General features: G+C 43.2%; 1 protein-coding gene across 2 annotated transcripts in view; it reads left to right on the top strand.

Annotated features, from left to right (window-relative positions):
* Positions 1 to 19,028, top strand: part of LOC114549913 (plexin-B2) — a 227,618-nt gene that overhangs the window by 25,096 nt on the left and 183,494 nt on the right. The window lies entirely within an intron of this gene.

Consider the following 19,028-nt stretch of genomic DNA (forward strand, 5'->3'; position numbering starts at 1 on the left):
GCATCAAAACTATGAATGAACACATATGGAATTATGTACTTAACAAAAAAGTGTGAAATAACTGAAAACATGTCTTATATTTTAGATTCTTCAAAGTAGCCACCCTTTGCTTTTTTTGGTAACCCTGCAAACCCTTGGTCTTCTCTCAATGAGCTTCATGAGGTAGTCACCTGAAATGGTTTTACCTTCACAGGTGTGCTTTGTCAGGGTTAATTAGTGGAATTTGTTCCCTTATTAATAAAAAAGCAAAGGGTGGCTACTTTGAAGAATCTAAAATATAAGACATGTTTTCAGTTATTTCACACTTCTTGTTCATTCATAGTTTTGATGCCTTCAGTGAGAATCTACAATGTAAATAGTCATGAAAATAAAAAGGAAACTCATTGAATGAGAAGGTGTGTCCAAACTTTTGGCCTGTACTGTACATATTAGGGGTGTAACGATGCATCGATCCAATCCTCAACCATCCCATGTTATCGATTCAAAGTAAGGATAGGCCCATCACCGGCCCTGGCCGACAATGCTGACGCCGTACGCTTCGCAGCACAGCGGTGTTTGGTGTTTTAAGCCCCCAACGTTATCTTCCAGGCAGCGCCGCCTGGAAGGCGCTAGGATTAGGCAATGGTTAGGGTTAGGTGCCTTGAAGTCACCAGTCGCAACGCTGCCTTGAAGGCTTGGTTGAGGGCTTAAAACCCCATTGAGCCAGCACAGCGCTCTTAGCAGCTGAGCAGACAGAGAGCAGAGAGGGCGACTCTGCTGTCCACTAACTGGTTGCTCTCTCTAATATAACCAATATAAACTGCTCTGTTTAGGCTACAAAACGTGCATGCAGGCTGAAATTCACCCGTGCGATTTTGTCAGGATTAAGCTATAAGCGGAAGGAAACTCCGCTAGCTGCTAGGCTAATGTGCAATGGTAAACACACAGAATATGGTACACGCACACAGAGCAGAGCTTGCAAACTGTGGCTTTTATTGGTCGACAACGCGAACGTTGTCAACACAACTCACTGGAAGTCCAAAATACTTCCACACTGGCGACATCAGTGAAAGAGGAGGGGGCTCAAGTTCTGTCGATGGGTCTCCAGCATCTGCAGTTGCCATGGTAACTTTTGACTGGCTCCAGCTAAGTTACAGGAGGTTGACTGACTCGAAGCACTTCAACGTGTGTGTGTGTGTGTGTGTGTGTGTGTGTGTGTGTGTGTGTGTGTGTGTGTGTGTGTGTGTGTGTGTGTGTGTGTGTGTGTGTGTGTGTGTGTGTGTGTGTGTGTGTGTGTGTGTGTGTGTGTGTGTGTGTGTGTGTGTGTTAACAAGGACAGCATGTTCTCTACGGAGTCCACCGTGCTGCAGTTGGTCCGGAGGAAACTCTCCTGTCTGCTGTGACATGTGGCATCCATTCGTCTTTCATCAATAAAAGACCTCCCAGCCTGTGTGTGCACGGGCCGATTCTGCCGATCATACATGAAATACCTCCGGGGTTTTGGCCGGGTTTGTCGGACAAAAACGAGACATGTATCAAAGTGGAGTGTGAAAGTTCTCTCTTTACCCTGGAAACATTAGTTTGCCAAAAAAAAAAGTTTAAAAGTTTTTCAGGAGCTTTCACGAGCATCACATTGTAAAACAGAAACTACTAGCGTCACTGTGTTCACGTTTGGACACTTATTGGCTAACGTTCTATCAAAATATCAAATACAAAATATAAATGATCTATTAATGTTTTCAGTTAATTTAATGGTGTAAAACTAAAGTGTAACTTCTTACCTTTCTAACTGTATATAGTTCTAACTGTTTACTTTACAAGAGCCGGCTAAAGTACGCTATCAACGGTGAATTAGCCGTGTGCTAGCCTTGGCCATAACCAGACACCCCCCGCCTATCTACTCACTGTAAACACCGGCTGTTTTTTGGGGGTGTTAAGTCACATCAATGCTGTCAAAACTCCTTCACAATAAAAGCTCCTTAATTTCCAGTACAGTAAAAATAGAAACTTTATTGAGGGAAAGATCATCGCCCGAGCATTCGCACTTCTTTTCCTCATCAAAGTAAATTTCATATACTAATTAGACATCTAAATGCCCATTACATATAGGAAAATTCATATGTAGATTGTTAGATGGGTATGGATCAATTCTGCCAAAACGTTTTTGGTGATGATCGGAATCGTAAAGTACCGCGAAAAGACCGGAAGGTGCGTCAGGTCGGAAGTGTCCGAATATGGCCAATAGCAGCGAGTAATGTCCCAACGTGGACACAGGGGTGCTAATGTTCTGGCAGCTGGGGCGCCGACAAATACTGGGAAATACAGTAATTTTCCATAATTAAAATACATTTTGTTCTTTTGATTTTACAGGATCTTTAGATGGCTGTATGGTTGTGTTTTTGAAAAGCTTTTTCCACCGTGCTGCGAGTGAGCTGTTTTTAAATCCCTCCACTCTGGAAAAAACCTCAGGTTTATCTGCGTCTGATCGGAGTGTGATCGCACCCTGAGCTCTGTCTGCAGGCTGCTCCAGCATCTTGTCACACTCTGTGTGTGTGTGTGTGTGTGTGTGTGTGTGTGTGTGTGTGTGTGTGTGTGTGGGGGGGGGGGGGGGGGGGGTGTGACAAATACTTACAGACACGTTCGCACCTTTGAGACCTACATGGTGACATGAGACGAGAACATTTTGTGTGTGTGTGTGAGGTGGGTGGCAGGGTTTTCACATGTGGTCTGAGGTGATGTGTTTTTTCTTTTTCTCGCACTTGTGGATAGACAGGTGGTAGATGGTCTCACACACACACACACACACACACAAGGTTTAACCATGTATCCAGCTAATTTAAATAGCTCAGGTTACTGTATTGTGTGAACAGTTAGTGATCGCACCCTGAGCTCTGTCTGCAGGCTGCTCCAACATTGTGTGTGTGTGTGTGTGTGTGTGTGTGTGTGTGTGTGTTCTCATGGCTGCAGTTTGACCTCTCGTCTCCACCACAGGAAACCCAAAACCACAATCCTCTCCTCCACTATTTTGTCTTGTCTTTTATTTCAACATTTAGCTTCCCCACATGTCTCTCTGGATCTCTGTGTGCTTATTTCCACCTCTTCAAATTAAATGTCCTTCTTGGGTTTCCACCCGAGTTCATATAAGTGTGTGTGTGTGTGTGTGTGTGTGTGTGTGTGTGTGTGTGTGTGTGTGTGTGTGTGTGTGTGTGTGTGTGTGTGTGTGTGTGTGTGTGTGTGTTTGTGTGTGTTAGTGTGTGTTAGTGTGTGTTAGTGTGTGTTAAACCAACAACCCTTCTATTAAGTGTTCACACTATTAGTCGTTCTTATCATGCAATCCACATGCCACAGTTCATGCAGTGATTGTAATCATGAACACACACACACCGCTGATTACAGACGAAGCATGCACATTTTAAAGTGCCAATCAGCACCTTTTTTTTTATTTTTCTTTATGTGTGAAGCTGTGGTTATTACTCTGCGGCCCTTTTTAGTTTTTTTTGTTACTTTGAATTTGGAAGGAAAGAGATGTTCGACATCGAGGCCAAGGATTGAGGTGTGTTGTTTTTGACTCTCGGCATGGTGCTGTTGCAAGAAGACAAATTTGGTGTGGTTATACTTTACTCAAAGGTATGAACGTGTCATAAACATTATAAACAAGTCCTAAACGTCTGTGACATAACTCTTCTGTCAGTAAGTGTCATTCAGTTTTTGTCATGACAAGTTATGGTTAGGGTTAGAGTTATGGTATGGTCTGTCGCTAGCAACGATGACGCAGCGATTACTCTCCGACCAATCAGCTGTCTGCAGGTTTTCACGTCCCCTTTTGGTATCTCCTCAGCTCGCTTGGAACCTCGACGGAGGAGATCCTATTAAAAGTACCTGTTGGCAGTAGAGGTGTAGTATATCGACTTAATGCCGTTATCGCGATATCAAGTTGCGCAATATTATATCAAACGTGTGTGTATGTAAGTATGCAATATTTAGTTTATTTGTGGAGCGCTGCGTCCCGTCCGTTGGCTGTGTGCCTTAGTTGTGTTTGATTTAGAGCTTGAAACGCTGTAATGATCATCGTCTCATTGGCCAGTTACCGTACACGTGCATGTTAGTGCACGTCAGCGCATGGGGCCACTATGTGACAAACCCTATGGAGCATATCACGTGTGGGCATAAACATGTCCTGTTCTCTTTATTTATATATTTTATACTGTCCAACCAGTAGAACATGTCCTGTTCTCTTTATTTATATATTTTATACTGTCCAACCAGTAGAACATGTCCTGTTCTCTTTATTTATATATTTTATACTGTCCAACCAGTAGAACATGTCCTGTTATCTTTATTTATATATTTTATACTGTCCAACCAGTAGAACATGTCCTGTTCTCTTTTATATATTTTATACAACCAGTAAAATTACTCGCAGAACACGGGAGTTGCTGCTCTACCGCTGCCTCCATCAGTTAGTTTGGTTTAGTTTTGTTAGTCCCTAAACCTTTTTAAAACCATCAAAGACACACAATTACACTGACAAACTAAGCGATGGAGGCAGCGGTAGAGCAGCAACTCCCGTGTTCTGCCAGGTAAAATGACTGTTTTTGTCAAAGGAGCCGGATGGCTTTGAAGAGAGTAGAGATGGATATAATGGCTTCGGTTGTTTTTTACGTGGTCTAAAATCCAAGTAGCTCATACAACCACACTCTTATTCTCTCTGCATGTAACTGGGTTCAATGTTACAGGACAGAGGGACCAGGAGCCCTCACTAATGTTTGTCAAGTGCTTCCTATTTGGCTGCAGACACACACTCAAACACACTCTCTAATCAGTGACAGTCAGTACTTTCCACTGAATGTGACATACGGGGGTGTGTGTGTGTGTGTGTGTGTGTGTGTGTGTGTGTGTGTGTGTGTGTGTGTGTGTGTGTGTGTGTGTGTGTGTGTGTGTGTGTGTGTGTGTGTGTGTGTGTGTGTGTGTGTGTGTGTGTGTGTGTGTGTGTGTGTGTGTGTGTGTGTGTGTGTGTGTGTGTGTGTGTGTGTGTGTGTGTGTGTGTGACCAGCTGAGGTCCATCTGTTCAACTCTGCACCTCTTTGAGTTTTCCTTTTCTAAACGTTTTCCTTACTGGTCTCTTCTTCACCTTTACCGTCTTCTTTTTTTCTTTCTCTTTCCATCTGTTCCAGACTCTTTGTTCAGACAGTGTGAACACCTGACCACCCACCTTCCACACTCAAGTCTTTTCAGTTCAGGACCTTTGTAAAACATAATGGGCATCACAGATCCTTTTTTATAAAGAAAACACCAGAAAAGAGAAGGCATGGAGTTTAACTGCAGGAGAGCTTGGAGTGGAAGGGAGATGCTATCTCAATAAACAGGTGATTGCTCTGTAAAGTACTTAACAATGACAATAACAAATGGCAATTAAGGCCCCGTTTACACGAAGGGAGGACGCAGATATTTTCCTGCGGTTTGGCCTCTCATTTACACGAAAAAAAACAATTTTTATCACAGAAAACGATTATTTCTAAAAACTCGGCCAGAATGGAGATTTTCGAAATCCTCGTTTGCGCGTAAACTGAGACAAACGGAGGTTTAGGCAGCCGAGAGAGAGAAAGAGGACGTGATTGGTTGCTGTTGTTGCTATTGTCGGGATTCTGATTGGCTAACGTGGGCTTGAGCTTCCCGTTACACCGCCACCTACAGGTCTGGCGTGCTCTTGACTGCATTGACGGTATGTGTGTGTATATATATATATATATATATATATACGGGTACATATAAACCAGTGGTTCCCAACCTGGGGTCCGGGCACCCCTTAGGGGGGCGGCAAAGATCACAGGGGGGCGCAAGTCTTTATCTGGTTTGAGGTTGAGGTAAAAAAAAAAAAAATATTTGTATTATGTTATGATAATTACAAGTTATGATAATACACTAGAATATATAATGTATACAAAAGTCGGTATAAAAACTATATATTTTTGTTCTCGCTTAAAATTGGAGATCGGTTACTTAGTAGACCAAACCTCCGGGACCTCTTAACCTGGGACCCCTGCTGTCATCAGGTCAGCTGCTAGCTGCTATCATCCCGCCACGGCATCAGTATTTTATGAATAAAACATGGCGGAGAAACGTAAAAGTGCTGATAACTCCTCTGTATCAGAAAAGAAAGTAAGGCTCTATCTCGAGAGTTACCTCAACATCGGTTTCGTGGGTGGGGTGGGGACTCAGCTTTTCTTAGACATAAGTAGGGGGGGCACCAAGGAAAAAAGGTTGGGAACCACTAATATAAACAAAGACTTTTCTGAAAACGGAGATGTTGAAATGTCCGTTTATGAAAATAGCCGGCCACGTGTAAACATAGCAAAAATCTGCGAGTCGGGCATGAAGACGCTCCGCTCCCGGTGTGGTGTGGCGCGCGGCGGAGGACGAAGCAGATGCATTTAAACCGGATAGTGTCTGATCTGTTCTCTCAAGACTCTTACACCTGATAGGCGGCAAAACCGTTTTTCCGCCGGCTGTTCCATTGACTTCCATCGCGGGGGGGTGGAGGGGGTGGTGCCTCCCCAACTATGACGCTTTGCGCTGCGTTCCAATTTCAAATTATTTTAACTTTGACCTAGTGCTTTTGACCTAGACCTCGTTGCTGCTGACCTTTTTCGAAAGCGCAACCAATGAGACAACAGCACGTCGTTACCTAGCAACGGGAAATGGCTTCCTTCGCCACCCTTGATGACGATGAATACCTGCTCTGCGCTCTGCTCTGCGCCCTACCCAGCGCTGCGCGGAGAGCAGCTTATCATGTGCAGGCGGCTTAAGAGTTAAAGATTATTCACTGAATTCAAATTGAGGACTTTGTCTGAGGATTTTAAATTTTTATTTTCTTTAGGGTGATGATGTCATAAAATATGACATTTCGAAGCTTCATTTGAAAACCTCAATAGGAGCTTTGAATGTAAAAAAACAAATTTGACAGTCGCTATACAGCCCTGCTTAAAGTTCAGTCTTCATGCTGAGGTTCTGGTGTGTGTGTGTTGCTGGTAGTGGGGGTTTGTGTAGGCCTACATTTCTTCACGACATCCATATCTGATCCAGCTGTGTGTGTGTGTGTGTGTGTGTGTGTGTGTGTGTGTGTCATTTCCTGTGTGTTGGCCTGTTGCCTGTTTGACCTCCCATGATTTGGCTCCCTCCCTTTTTATTTCTTCCCTCCTTTTGGCCTCCTTCTTGTTTTCTTTCCCTCTTTGGATGTTCCTGTTTTCGTCTTGGAAACCTCTGCAAAGCACTTCACAAATGATCCTTTAAAAAAAAAAAATAGAAAATCAGTCTCTAAAACAGTTTAAATTCAGAAATAACAGTGTCAGCCTTTTCCTCACTCAATGTGTACAATGTTTTTTTTTTCGTTCATATGCTGCTGTTTACCGTGTTAATTTGCTGTTGCTGCTGTTTGCCTTAAACACGGACTCAGCATGTCCTGCACATGTTTTACATTAAAAACCTTCCAGTGGTTTCAGAGGAATGGAACCAAAACTGTTGAAATGATGTCTGAATTCTGAGTTGACCATGTCCTGTTGAGGCATTAAAGTGCTCATATTATGCTCATTTTCAGGTTCATAATTGTATTTAGAGGTTGTAACAGAATAGGTTTACATGGTTTAATTTACAAAAAACACCATATTGTTGTTGTACTGCACATTGCTGCAGCTCCTCTTTTCACCCTGTGTGTTGAGCTCTCTGTTTTAGCTACAGAGTGAGACATCGCACTTCTATCCCATCTCTGTTGGGAGTTGCACATGCTCAGTACATAGGTAAGGACTACTAGCTAGCTACTACTACTAGCTAGCTAGCGGCGCTAGCAGCAGCGCTAGCAGACGAGCGACATGTAAGTAGTTCTATACAATTTCTTTTGTAGATTAGAAGTGGCTAACCGCTAGCACTGCTGCTAGCGGTTAGCCACCTTGTTGTCAATGGCAAAACACTGCTACAACACACACGAGATAATTAATTAATCTACAAAGTAAATCGTATAGAACTACTTCCATGTCCCTGTTCTGCAGGTATTCCACGCTAAGTTGGAAGTGAGCCCTCGTCTAAGAAGTCGTCTCCCAGCTAATCCTGCCTCGTACAGGCTGAAGTTGGAGAAACCGCTAACTGATGTGGTATTAGCTAAAGTGGTTAGCGCACACCAAATGTCTCGGCCGACGATAGAAAGCCGTGCCGATTTTGACCAGCTCACCCGGAGACTGAAGGCAGAAGACATCCAGAAACCATATCTCACTCAGAACAGCATGGAAGGATTTTTTTCCAAGTTTGTATGCATGTGGAAGCACCAGAGACACAAAATAACACCCCAAATCCCAGAAAAAGTGATTTATTTCATAATATGGGCACTTTAAATAACTTTGGCTAAGTTCCTCATTAGGGTTTTGTGGAGGTAAATACCCCAAACACGTTGTACACTGTTCAGAACAATATTTCATACTGATAAATGAACCGATAGAAATATGAAAAAGGCATGTTTACTGAAGCTGCGCTGACTCGAGACAGTTGCTCAGTGCAACGATTATTTTCATTGTCCGTTATTTTCTCGATTTAATGGATTAGTTGTTTGGTCTCTAAAATATCAGAAAATGTGGATCAGTGTTTCCCAAATTCCAAGATGACGTCCTCGTATGTCTTGTTTTAATCATATCAAAATTACTTAAACCGATGAATAGATTATCAAAATAGTTGGTGATTCATTTAATAGTTAATTGATTAATCTTTGCAGCTCTAATGGAATACATCAAAATGTACTTATGTGCAGTGCTTTCCACCAGTTGTCAGGACCCAACACTCGTTGCTGTACACATGTGCGTCTTTTTTAAGTTTGTTGTTCTTCCCTTGTTGCTGTTTTTCTGTTTCCATTTGTCTTTTTATCTCCCACACACAGCAGTCGAATGTAAGACCCACAGTACCCAGCATACAGTCATTGTTACTACTAAATGAAACCACACACACACACACACACACACACACACACACACACACACACACACACACACACACACAGCTGGATCAGATATGGATGTCGTGACCTTCCCACAGTCCCACTGTCGGTTTCTATAACGCCAGTAATTACAGCTGAAATGACACACACACACACACACACACACACACACACACACACACACTGCTGATGGAGAACTCGCCACATCAAAGTATTTGTAGGAAAGCTGCACGTGTGTGTGTGTGTGTGTGACACACATCGGTCCTGTTGTCTTCTTGCTGTGCATTCAGCTTTATTCAGTGACCTATAATACTGTTACTCCCTACAGTGTGTTGTACTGTAGGTGGGTTGATTTGGCAGTATATCACCGGGTGTTTAGATCTGAGTCCGTGTGTGTGTGTGTGTGTGTGTGTGTGTGTGTGTGTGTGTGTGTGCACATCTGCATCTGGACTCCAAACCGAGGTACGGGGAACATGGTGAAGGCTCCAGACCCTGAACCAGCGCAGTACAGTTTGGTGGTGTTCGTCAGCTAAATATCTCTGGAAACGGACGGCCCAGTCTAAGGAGTTGATCTGAGTCCAGCTGTTATTTCCTGTTCCGTGTGGTTGGGATTTCTCTGGTCACTGGTTATTTCCTGGAGCGTTGTTCGTCTGGAAGGAACTCCTCCAACCTTTTCTCTCTCTCTCTCTTTCTCTCTCTCGTCTTATTCTCTACATTTCTGCCTCTCTTCTTGCAGTATTGTATTTCGGTGTGTGTGTGTGTGTGTGTGTGTGTGTGTGTGTGTGTGTGTGTGTGTGTGTGTGTGTGTGTGTGTGTGTGTGTGTGTGTGTGTGTGTGTTGTAGTAAATTGCTGCTCCAGTTATAAGGTGATTAGTCATGTGGTATCAGTTTATGTTGCCAGTAATGGAAACTGCTCGCTGCCAAAAAAAGTCTCTCTCTCTCTCTCTCTCTCTCTCTCTCTCTCTCTCTCTCTCTCTCTCTTTTCTCAGCTTCCAAACTTCCCTCTCTCCTTCAGCTTTTCTCCTTAGTTTTTTTTTTTCTTTGGTGTCCCCCTCCTCTTTCTTCCACCCTTTCGCTCTCATTTTATGGCCTCTCAACCCCCCCCCCCCTCTTTCTCCCTCCTCATTGCGTTCTTTTCATTCCTCCCTTAACCTTCCATCCTCCTCCTTCCCATCCCTTTTTCCAATCTCTACACCACTCATGTTTCTCCTTCTCTTCTCAACTTAGCGCTTCTTCTTTCCTTTTAATTTCCCCTCCCTCTTTTCTATTTTGCCACCTCCCTCGCTTATGTAACTTTAGTTTTTTTCACGTTTTATAGATGACGATAACCATAAGAGAAAACTCTCAGGATGTAAAGGAGCGTTTTAACTTTTTAAACGGTTCAGAGATTCCATCAAACTGGCCAAGCACGCGTCGAATTAATTGAAGCCAACGATCGGGGGATGTTTAGTAGTTGTGGTCGCCAGGTCGACTCCCCCTGATAAATATTCTACATGCATCTCGCACTCCGACAAGCCTAATGTTGTGTCAATTAGAGAGGGGGATGGTTGGGAAAAGGGATAAACACACAGCGGCCGGGGGAGTGTTTACATTTCTGGGCTTCAGGTCTGATAATGGAGGAATGTCTCGGTCAGGTCAGCGTTGGATGACCGTGGTTACGGCTCGTTCAGAGCAAGACGGAAGGATTTAATGAGCCACGGTTAAGTGGAACTTGGGGAACTCATTGAGTAATCCTGTTACTGTAAAATGTCTGTCGGTTTGGGTTCTGTATCAGATTAGGGCAGAGGTTCTCAAGCTTTTTTCAATAATGTTTCACCTTTTTAAACAGTTTTCTTTTTGTACCCCCTAACCAGCGCGAATCATTTTTGGTAGAAAGAGTCTATACAAAGAGGAGCAATACAGCAATGTCAGCGATAGATTTACCGCACAGCCTTGTACCTGGAAAACATTTAAATGCTTTTTTTTTTTTTTTTAATCCCGACAAAACCTTGGAAAAAGACGGTAGAAAGAAGGAAGTAAGGCAAGAATAGGTCGAAAATACTAATACAAACTTCGAAAAAAAATTCAAAATGTTTTTTTTTTTTTTTTTTTTTTTTTGCGCCAAATGATATTTTTATGGTCACCATTCACCTCGTAGCTGGTTGAACGGTTCCACACTTCAAACTCTTTATATCAGTACTTTTAGAAATCTCAATGAAACAATTGAATGGGGGGGGGAAACCCTTCTGGAACCAGAGCTGTTAAAAATTGGGCGGTCACTGTTGAGCTCTACAGTATACTGTCTGGACTAGCCAGACCCTCCTCTGCAGCGCTGTGGAGGAAGGTCTGGCAATGCGAGACTAGTTGAAAACTATTTGAATGAATCGATTTTAATTTTTGCAGCTCTACTCCTTGTCCTGATGTCCTTGAAACACAGACTTTGAAAGAGGGAGGAATTGGACCAAAACTCTTGTTATCCAGCAGTGGGAAGTTCATACGCACACAAACCCAAAATGAATTCATATGAATGAGTAATGGTCCTGTCTCTCCCGCCTCTCCTCCTCCTGTTATAGCGAGGTGTGGAGCAGGTGGAATCGCTCATTAATCTAACAACAACATGGAGTTGAGTTTGAAGGGTGATTGGCGTGGAAATATCAGAAGAAAACACTTTCAAAGCCCATCAGGGATGTAAGGCTTGTGTAAACGGTGCGAGTTCAAGGTTCCGTGAATGTTATGGGTTTAGAAATGGAAATTTCTGAGTGATCGATGCCTCTGGAGTGATGTAGATTGGGAGGAGTGGGAGGGGGGGGGTGGTGGCATGTGTGTAACTCCACAGGAGCCAGACATGGCATACTTAGGCTGAATCTCATTAACTGTGTGTGTGTGTGTGTGTGTGTGTGTGTGTGTGTGTGTGTGTGTGTGTGTGTGTGTGTGTGTGTGTGTGTGTGTGTGTGTGTGTGTGTGTGTGTGTGTGTGTGTGTGTGTGTGTGTGCTGCCAAACAGGAGGGCGTCAATGCCAACAACAAACACACCCACTTCAGGGTTATTTCTCAAGGACACAGACGCACACACACACCACTGATTGCCCTATGCTAGTGGGTGAATCTGTCTCGTATCAGCATGAAGTTGCACAGACCTCCAACATTTTACCAAAACAAGTTCCAACCTGCGAGGAAATGTTTGGGAAAAGTCCAAATTGTGGGTTTCTTCCCCTTTTTTTTTTACTTTTAATTGAAGCACGTGTAAGAGGCAGTAGTCCCAGAAACGCAGCAAAGGTGAATGATGGGTACATTTAGACTGGAACCATTGGACTGGATTTGAAGGTGATATGTTGTGCCAGTATTTGATCTTTAGGGAAGCTTTTGATTTTGGGGTGGGAATCCATGAGTGGGATCAGAAAATGTATACCAAAAGCACACTGAATTGCCATTTAAACCAAGAGCAGTAGCTCAGTCCGTATGGACTTGGGTTGGGAACCGGAGGGTCACTGGTTCAAGTCCCAGTACGGACCAAAGTACAGAGTGTGGATTGGTAGCTGGAGAGATGCCAGTTCACCTCCTGGGCACTGCCAGGTGCTCTTGAGCAAGGCACCGTACCCCCCAACCGCTCAGGGTGCTGGTCCAGCACTGGCAGCCCACTCACTCTGACATCTCTCCATTTGTGCATGAATAGGTCCTGAGCATGTCTGTGTGTATTTCAGGCCTGTGTGTGTAGTGATTTCTAACAAACAGAGTTTAAATTGTAATTTCCCCACTGGGGATCAATAAACAGTATAATTATAGTTATTCATTATAGTAGGCTTGGGCCTACTATAAACTATAAACATCGGACCGTACGGGTGTACTGAATTTTACCACTAGGTGTTGCAGTTGTCTCAGTCGCTCCCCAATGAGACTGATGAAAGAGCACACAATGGGAGCGTAGCGGCACTAGACCACGCGGTGGCCGTAAAGCATTCAGGTTGTCTGCGTCGGCCATCCAGCGGTACGGCAAAAAACACGGCGGCCTGCGGTGAAAAGTTGACTCAACTTTCGGAGAAACTGAACCCCACGTCACGCTGCGGTGGCCAATCATGTAACCGGAGATCAGACTTGTCAGTGTGTGAGAAAATCAGAAACATCACTGCCTCTATCGCCGCCACAAGAAAGTGAAAAAAACGATACACAAACGCTTCGTGGACTAGCCAGACCCTCTTCCACAGCGCGGTGGAGGAAGGTCTGGCAATGCGGGACTAATCTAAGCTATTTTGATTCAGAAAACGGCGGCGCTATTGCCAAGTAGTTAAACTAGTAACGCTACTGCCCACACTGCTTGCAATACAAGTTTATACTTAGTGCCAGGTTGATAATGTTGGCTACTTTGTCATTTGCCAGAAAGTTTCAAAATGGCAAATGCCGGTTCAAGCAGTTGGCATGAAATCAACCCAGTTTAGCATCGTAAACCAGACCGTACCGGACCAGTTAAACCATAAATCGACCCAACTCTACCATCTAGTGGGCTCACAAATAAATGTCCATGTTTACCGTACAGACATGAGTGTATCAATCTCCTTGGGAAGAAAGTGAATAAAACCCCAAATGTCGAACGATCCCTTTTAAAGTGTTGCATGCTGAATTCTGAAAAGCATCTAAAAGTTCAAATATATAATAGAAAAACGTTTCTAGGACATTTTGAAGGGATTAATCTGGTTAGATTTGGAGAAAATATTGACTGGTTTCCATTTTCAAACATCCATATCTTTCCCATCCTAGTTTGATTTATCTTTCCAGACACCGACTCGGATAGATCTCTCAACGCCTCGTGCATTTCCATCAAATACTTGATGTGCACCCAACTGCTGTTAATGCCAGAGCTTTGCAGCACGCAGATCAGAGCAGCCGGGGGAGGGAAGGGCTGTGTCGAGAGAAAGACGTTTTCAGGACAGGGCGAAAGGCATGACGAAAGTGAAACAGACAGATAAGAGAGGAAGCCGATTGGTTAAGAGAGGGGCTCATGACAGTTCAAAAGTGGGATTTTTCATCGATTTTTAGAAGGTCTCAAGTCTGACATTGGCACATCTCGGATTGAAGCCGGAGCTGAAATAGCTTTAAATGCCGTCATTTTCGTGCCAAAACATTTCAAAGTATTCAGTGTTACATTTGACACTCTTGACGGTCATTCTCTTCACGCTGGAACAGATTCTGCAAAAGCCAGCAGCAAAACATAAGCCAGGTTTAAATACTTTTTACAACTTCCTTTCCTTCTCTTGTGTTGTTGAAGTTAAAAATCTATACCTTCTTTTATCTATCCATGGTGGAGTGTGATTGCACATTTGGACTTGCTTTCTACTTTGACAGATTTCCCTCTGTAGCAGCTTGTGACTGACAATGCCAATAAAGTTTGTTCAAACCACAGACCCATCAGTTTGTGGACTGCCGTTCTGAAGCCTTGAGTTTGGCAACATGGCCGTCCCTATCTTGGTTTGTTGAAAGCAGGCGTGACGATACATGACGATAAAGCGAGTCGTCCAGTGGAGATTTACCTGCAGCGGGTTTGGCTACTGCTGCCATTCATCTTTAGATTGGCCGACTGTGGCTGGGTCTCTTTCCGCATACTTCCTTCAGTACACTGCTAATGGTCACTGACCACTTCCTGCCGTAGTGCCCACTTTCGATGGTTAGTATTGTCCCAGAAGGAACACTTGTTTTAAAACACTTACCAGAAATGACGAGCGGGACTAACGCGACGAAAGCAACGCGTTGCAGCTGATTGGACGAACAAGTCACGTGGGTCTGGCTGCTCCCGAAGTGCGGAATACGATTTCGTATTTTACAAGCAAGAAATAGGCCATATAGTTGCAGTCTGTTTTTCTGATTGACAAAGGTCAGTTTAAAAGATTTTCTGAGACTCCTCATTTGCATAGTAAGCAAGCAAGTAGCCTGGATTCAACTGATGAGTTTAGTGCGAGTAGGGTCCATCGTTCCACACTGAACTTTTTGACCGTTTTTATGGGGGTCATCCGGGTACTTTCAGTGCACTGACTTTTTGCGTTATCTACACTTTATACTTAAAACCGTTTGAAGTGTGCAAGTAGGCGGTTTGAGACACAGCCTTTCTCTTAAGCTACCAGCTAACGCTAGCAGCAGCAGCAGCTGGCTAGCTTGGTTGGCAGAAAGCTGAACAGGACATTTTTAGCCGACCAAAATGTTCCAACAAACGGAGAGTCGCTACCGCAAATATGTAATCAAACTTAAAGCATTTCATTGGATCAGAGGAAGATGACACTTTGTTTGTTGTGATTATTATTTCTTTGTGCATCAGAAGGCCAATATGAGCGGTGTTTTGAATTGAATTGAATTGAAAAAACTTTATTAATCCCGATAGGGAAACTGGTTTGCCACCAACCATACAGCAATCGAACACAATACACAACTAAAAAACAAATAAACAAACAAATAATTCTGGACTAGTAGACCAATAGACCGTGATAAGGAGACAATAAATAAATAAATAAATTATAAAAGACAAAAATAATATCCAACGGTTAACAGTGTAGGTTATAAAATCTAACCGCAGCGGGAACAAAAGACCTTCTCATGCGCTCACTAGAGCACCGAGGCATTACCAATCGCTCACTGAAAGAGCTTCGGAGTCCTTTGAACAGAGGGTGTAATGGATGCCCTTCAAAAAGCAGGACAATTTTTAGTTTTGAACTAATCCTCTTCTCTACAGTAACCTCCAGTACATCCTGGTTAAGACCAATAACTGAACCAGCTCTCTTGATTAACTTGTTTATCCTATTTTTGTCCTCAACAGATATACTGCCTCCCCAGCACAGTACAGCATAAAAAAGTACGCTAGCCAAAATCCCTTGATAAAAAACATTTAAGAGCTTTGTGCTGATGTTGAATGATCTAAGTTTTCTCAAAAAGAACAATCTCGACTGAGCCTTCTTCATTAGGACATTCGTATTCTCCTTCCAGTTTAATTTTTCGTCCAGGTATATACCTAAGAATTTATATGACTGCACAGGACTGTTTATCAGTCCTGTTGTTGCTGAGAAGAAACCGAGAAACGAGCTTCTGATGCTGCAGAAAGAGAGGATCGAAAAGTAGTTTTGTTTGTCTTCAGCAGACTAGAACACAGTGTGTGTGTGTGTGTGTGTGTGTGTGTGTGTGTGTGTGTGTGTGTGTGTGTGTGTGTGTGTGTGTGTGTGTGTGTGTGTGTGTGTGTGTGTGTGTGTGTGTGTGTCCAGGGATTTGTAAGTGTAAAGGCTCTGCTCCGTCACTTCCATTAAACATGCTGTCGTCATTTTTGTTCTCCCTTCCCCTCTCCTATCTATACCTACCTCTCCGTCTCACTTCTTCTGCTTTCCCGTCTCTGCTTCCCAGTAATGCTCATCTCTCGCTTGATTGCTGTTGCTGAGGTGTGGGACTTGGCTTGTCTGACACACACACGCACACACGCACACACGCAGAGCGATCCGCCACACTGGTCAGGACCCTCAACAGTCTGTATATTGGAGATGAAAATTCCTTTGAAAGGCCCAGACACCACACACATTCTCTCTCTCTCTCTCTCTCTCTCTCTCTCTCTCTCTCTCTCAAACTGAGTTTTGAAGACAGGAGTCTGTTGCCAGCCGCTGGTTTTAACTACAGTCTTATCTACAGAACCACTATCAGTAGTTTAAAGATAGAGCTGGTGGAGCCGAGTCGTGTTCTTCCCCCTCTCTCTCTCTCTCTCTCTCTCGGTCTGTCTTTCTCTCCCTCTCCTGCCTTTGTCTTTCTCACAGTCGGTGTCTCTCGTCCATGTGTATGCTGCTGACAGATAAGGCGTTGATGTTAATTACGAGACATGTCGCCTGTCAGACAGAGAACGAGTCGGGCAGGGGAAAAGTAACCTCGACAGCGAGCTTTTCGACCGATGCAGGATTTTCAATATCCGTACTCGTGTGGATTGTTCCAACTCCTCAAACTTAGGCTGCGTTTACATCACTACGTTTTGGTTTCAAAAAGAAAATCCGTTGCTACGTTTACACCTCTCATTCCCCCTTGCTCTGGTGCTCCAGAGCCCCTAAACCGGAGACCTTTGAAAACCCTTCTGATCCCGTTTTGGGTTTGAAACTTCCAGGGTTGTGTTGTAGTCTTGACGGCCGCAAACGGAGACAAAAACAACGCTGCATGTCATGAAGTCTTAGCATCAGTTCGGTAGGCTTATAGTCTCTTCTGCACCAAAAAAGTATTACCATGGCAACACCAACCGGTCGGAGAATACATGATGCTTCCTGTTTGCATCGGCACGCGCATGCCCAGGGTACATGAATGGTCATGAGACGTGCAAGTTTGGCCGGGGTTAGTTTAAACGGAGAATGTTTCTGCTACTGTAGCTAAAACTCTTGTTTGAACGGAGATCGTGTTGTGGCTCAAAATTCTCAGAATTTTTTACTTTTCTTCCATGTAACAATGAAAAAAAAAAAAAAAAAAATAGCTGGCAGTTAATTTAAAAGTTAACAACTAATCGATTAATCTTTGCAGCTCTAATCAAAATGTTATTTATTGGCCCTCCAAAAAAAATAAAAATGTGGCAGTAAAAAAGATTTAAGAGCTGATGTTTGCACTCGCTTCTCAACCTTGGAGTACGACTCCCACAGGTCGCCCCGACTTTCTCTCTTTGCATTACAAAAACACAGTGTGTGTGTCTGTGTGTGTCTGTGTGTGTCTGTGTGTGTCAGGCTGACAGCCTGATGAGCAGCCCTCCTGAGGTGGTTTACGTGAACGCTCGCGTGTGTGCGCGTGCGTGTTCTGACTTTTTCTTTGTGTTTCTTGCTGGGAATGAGTTAATCTGGGACCAGGGGGAAACGTTTGCCCCCAGATTAGTGTGTATGTCTGTCAGATAAGCCTGTTGGTATCTTCACGCTTTCTGCAGCTCTCTGAAAACATGCCACACGTGATCTAAATTGAATACTTTAAGTATAAAATGCATTCAGTTCAAACCCTAACCCTTGCCTAAACACGGCCATTATCCCAGTTGTTGTTGCAGTTTGAAACCCATCATTAGTAATGTTCAATAAGAAACCGGTCGATGGAGCAGCTTTGTTTTCATTATTTCTGTTAAATTGCTCCTAAAATTCATTGCCAAGTGATTTAAAATAAAAGAAAAAAAAAAAAAAAAGCTTTGCTTCATCGCCTCAAAAACTGTAATTTCCTCCGTAGCAAATTTCACAATCTATCCTCTCAGCTGTTTGCAACCCTGAACTGGAATCCCAGTTAAACTCAAGGCTGAGTTATTAATGTCGAAAATGACTTGTTTCGGGAGTTCCCATTAACCTCCAGCATTAGTCTTTAATCGGACAACAAAGAGGTGTTTGTGTGAGGAATAAATACAAGGCAGATCTTCCATATTTTCCCCATTGGTGGTCCAGTTTCTTCCTGCAGTCTAAAGACATGCGGGTTAGGTGAACTGACTAATAAAAAGGCAAAGTCCTTCCCCTTCCAGTGGACCACCATGGGACCTTATTTTGGATGAAATATGTACAATAGGGGGGGAGACACAAATAATTATTTGATTCTGTTTGAATTGAGCCATAAATTACACACTTTTGTCAGTATAAAAGATAATTTTGCAAGTGAAGAAAGTTGTATAGGGTTTGTCGGAGGTTTGTCGTAGCACCACTTAGTTTTGTGTGGAACCGCTCAGTGAACTACATCTCTCGTCTCGCACAATATATAGTATGTCACCTTGCTCGATAGCTAGCTAGCGTAGCTCTGCTCCACAACACATGTAACGTTATCTTACCTGATGGGTTTTATAGAGCCCGACCGATTAGGCATTTTCTAAACTATTGTTATCGGCATTTATAATGGCCAATAAATGAATATATTTAAAAAATAAAATACAAACGGACAAAAGACCTTTGAACCTTGTTATGAGTGTTTGTGTCCCTGTTGGCAACACCCTTTAAGTTTCATATCTTAAGTTTGTATTTTTATACATTTTATTTATTGGAACTTTAATATATTTTGATGTTCTGTTGTGACAAAAGTTTATTTTTAAACTGCATTATCATATTATTTTTGTGAGGACCCATAAATAACTACAAATAACTAATGATAAAGGA

Source organism: Perca flavescens, chromosome 23 (genome assembly GCF_004354835.1).
Source record: "Perca flavescens isolate YP-PL-M2 chromosome 23, PFLA_1.0, whole genome shotgun sequence".
NCBI lineage: Eukaryota > Metazoa > Chordata > Actinopteri > Perciformes > Percidae > Perca > Perca flavescens.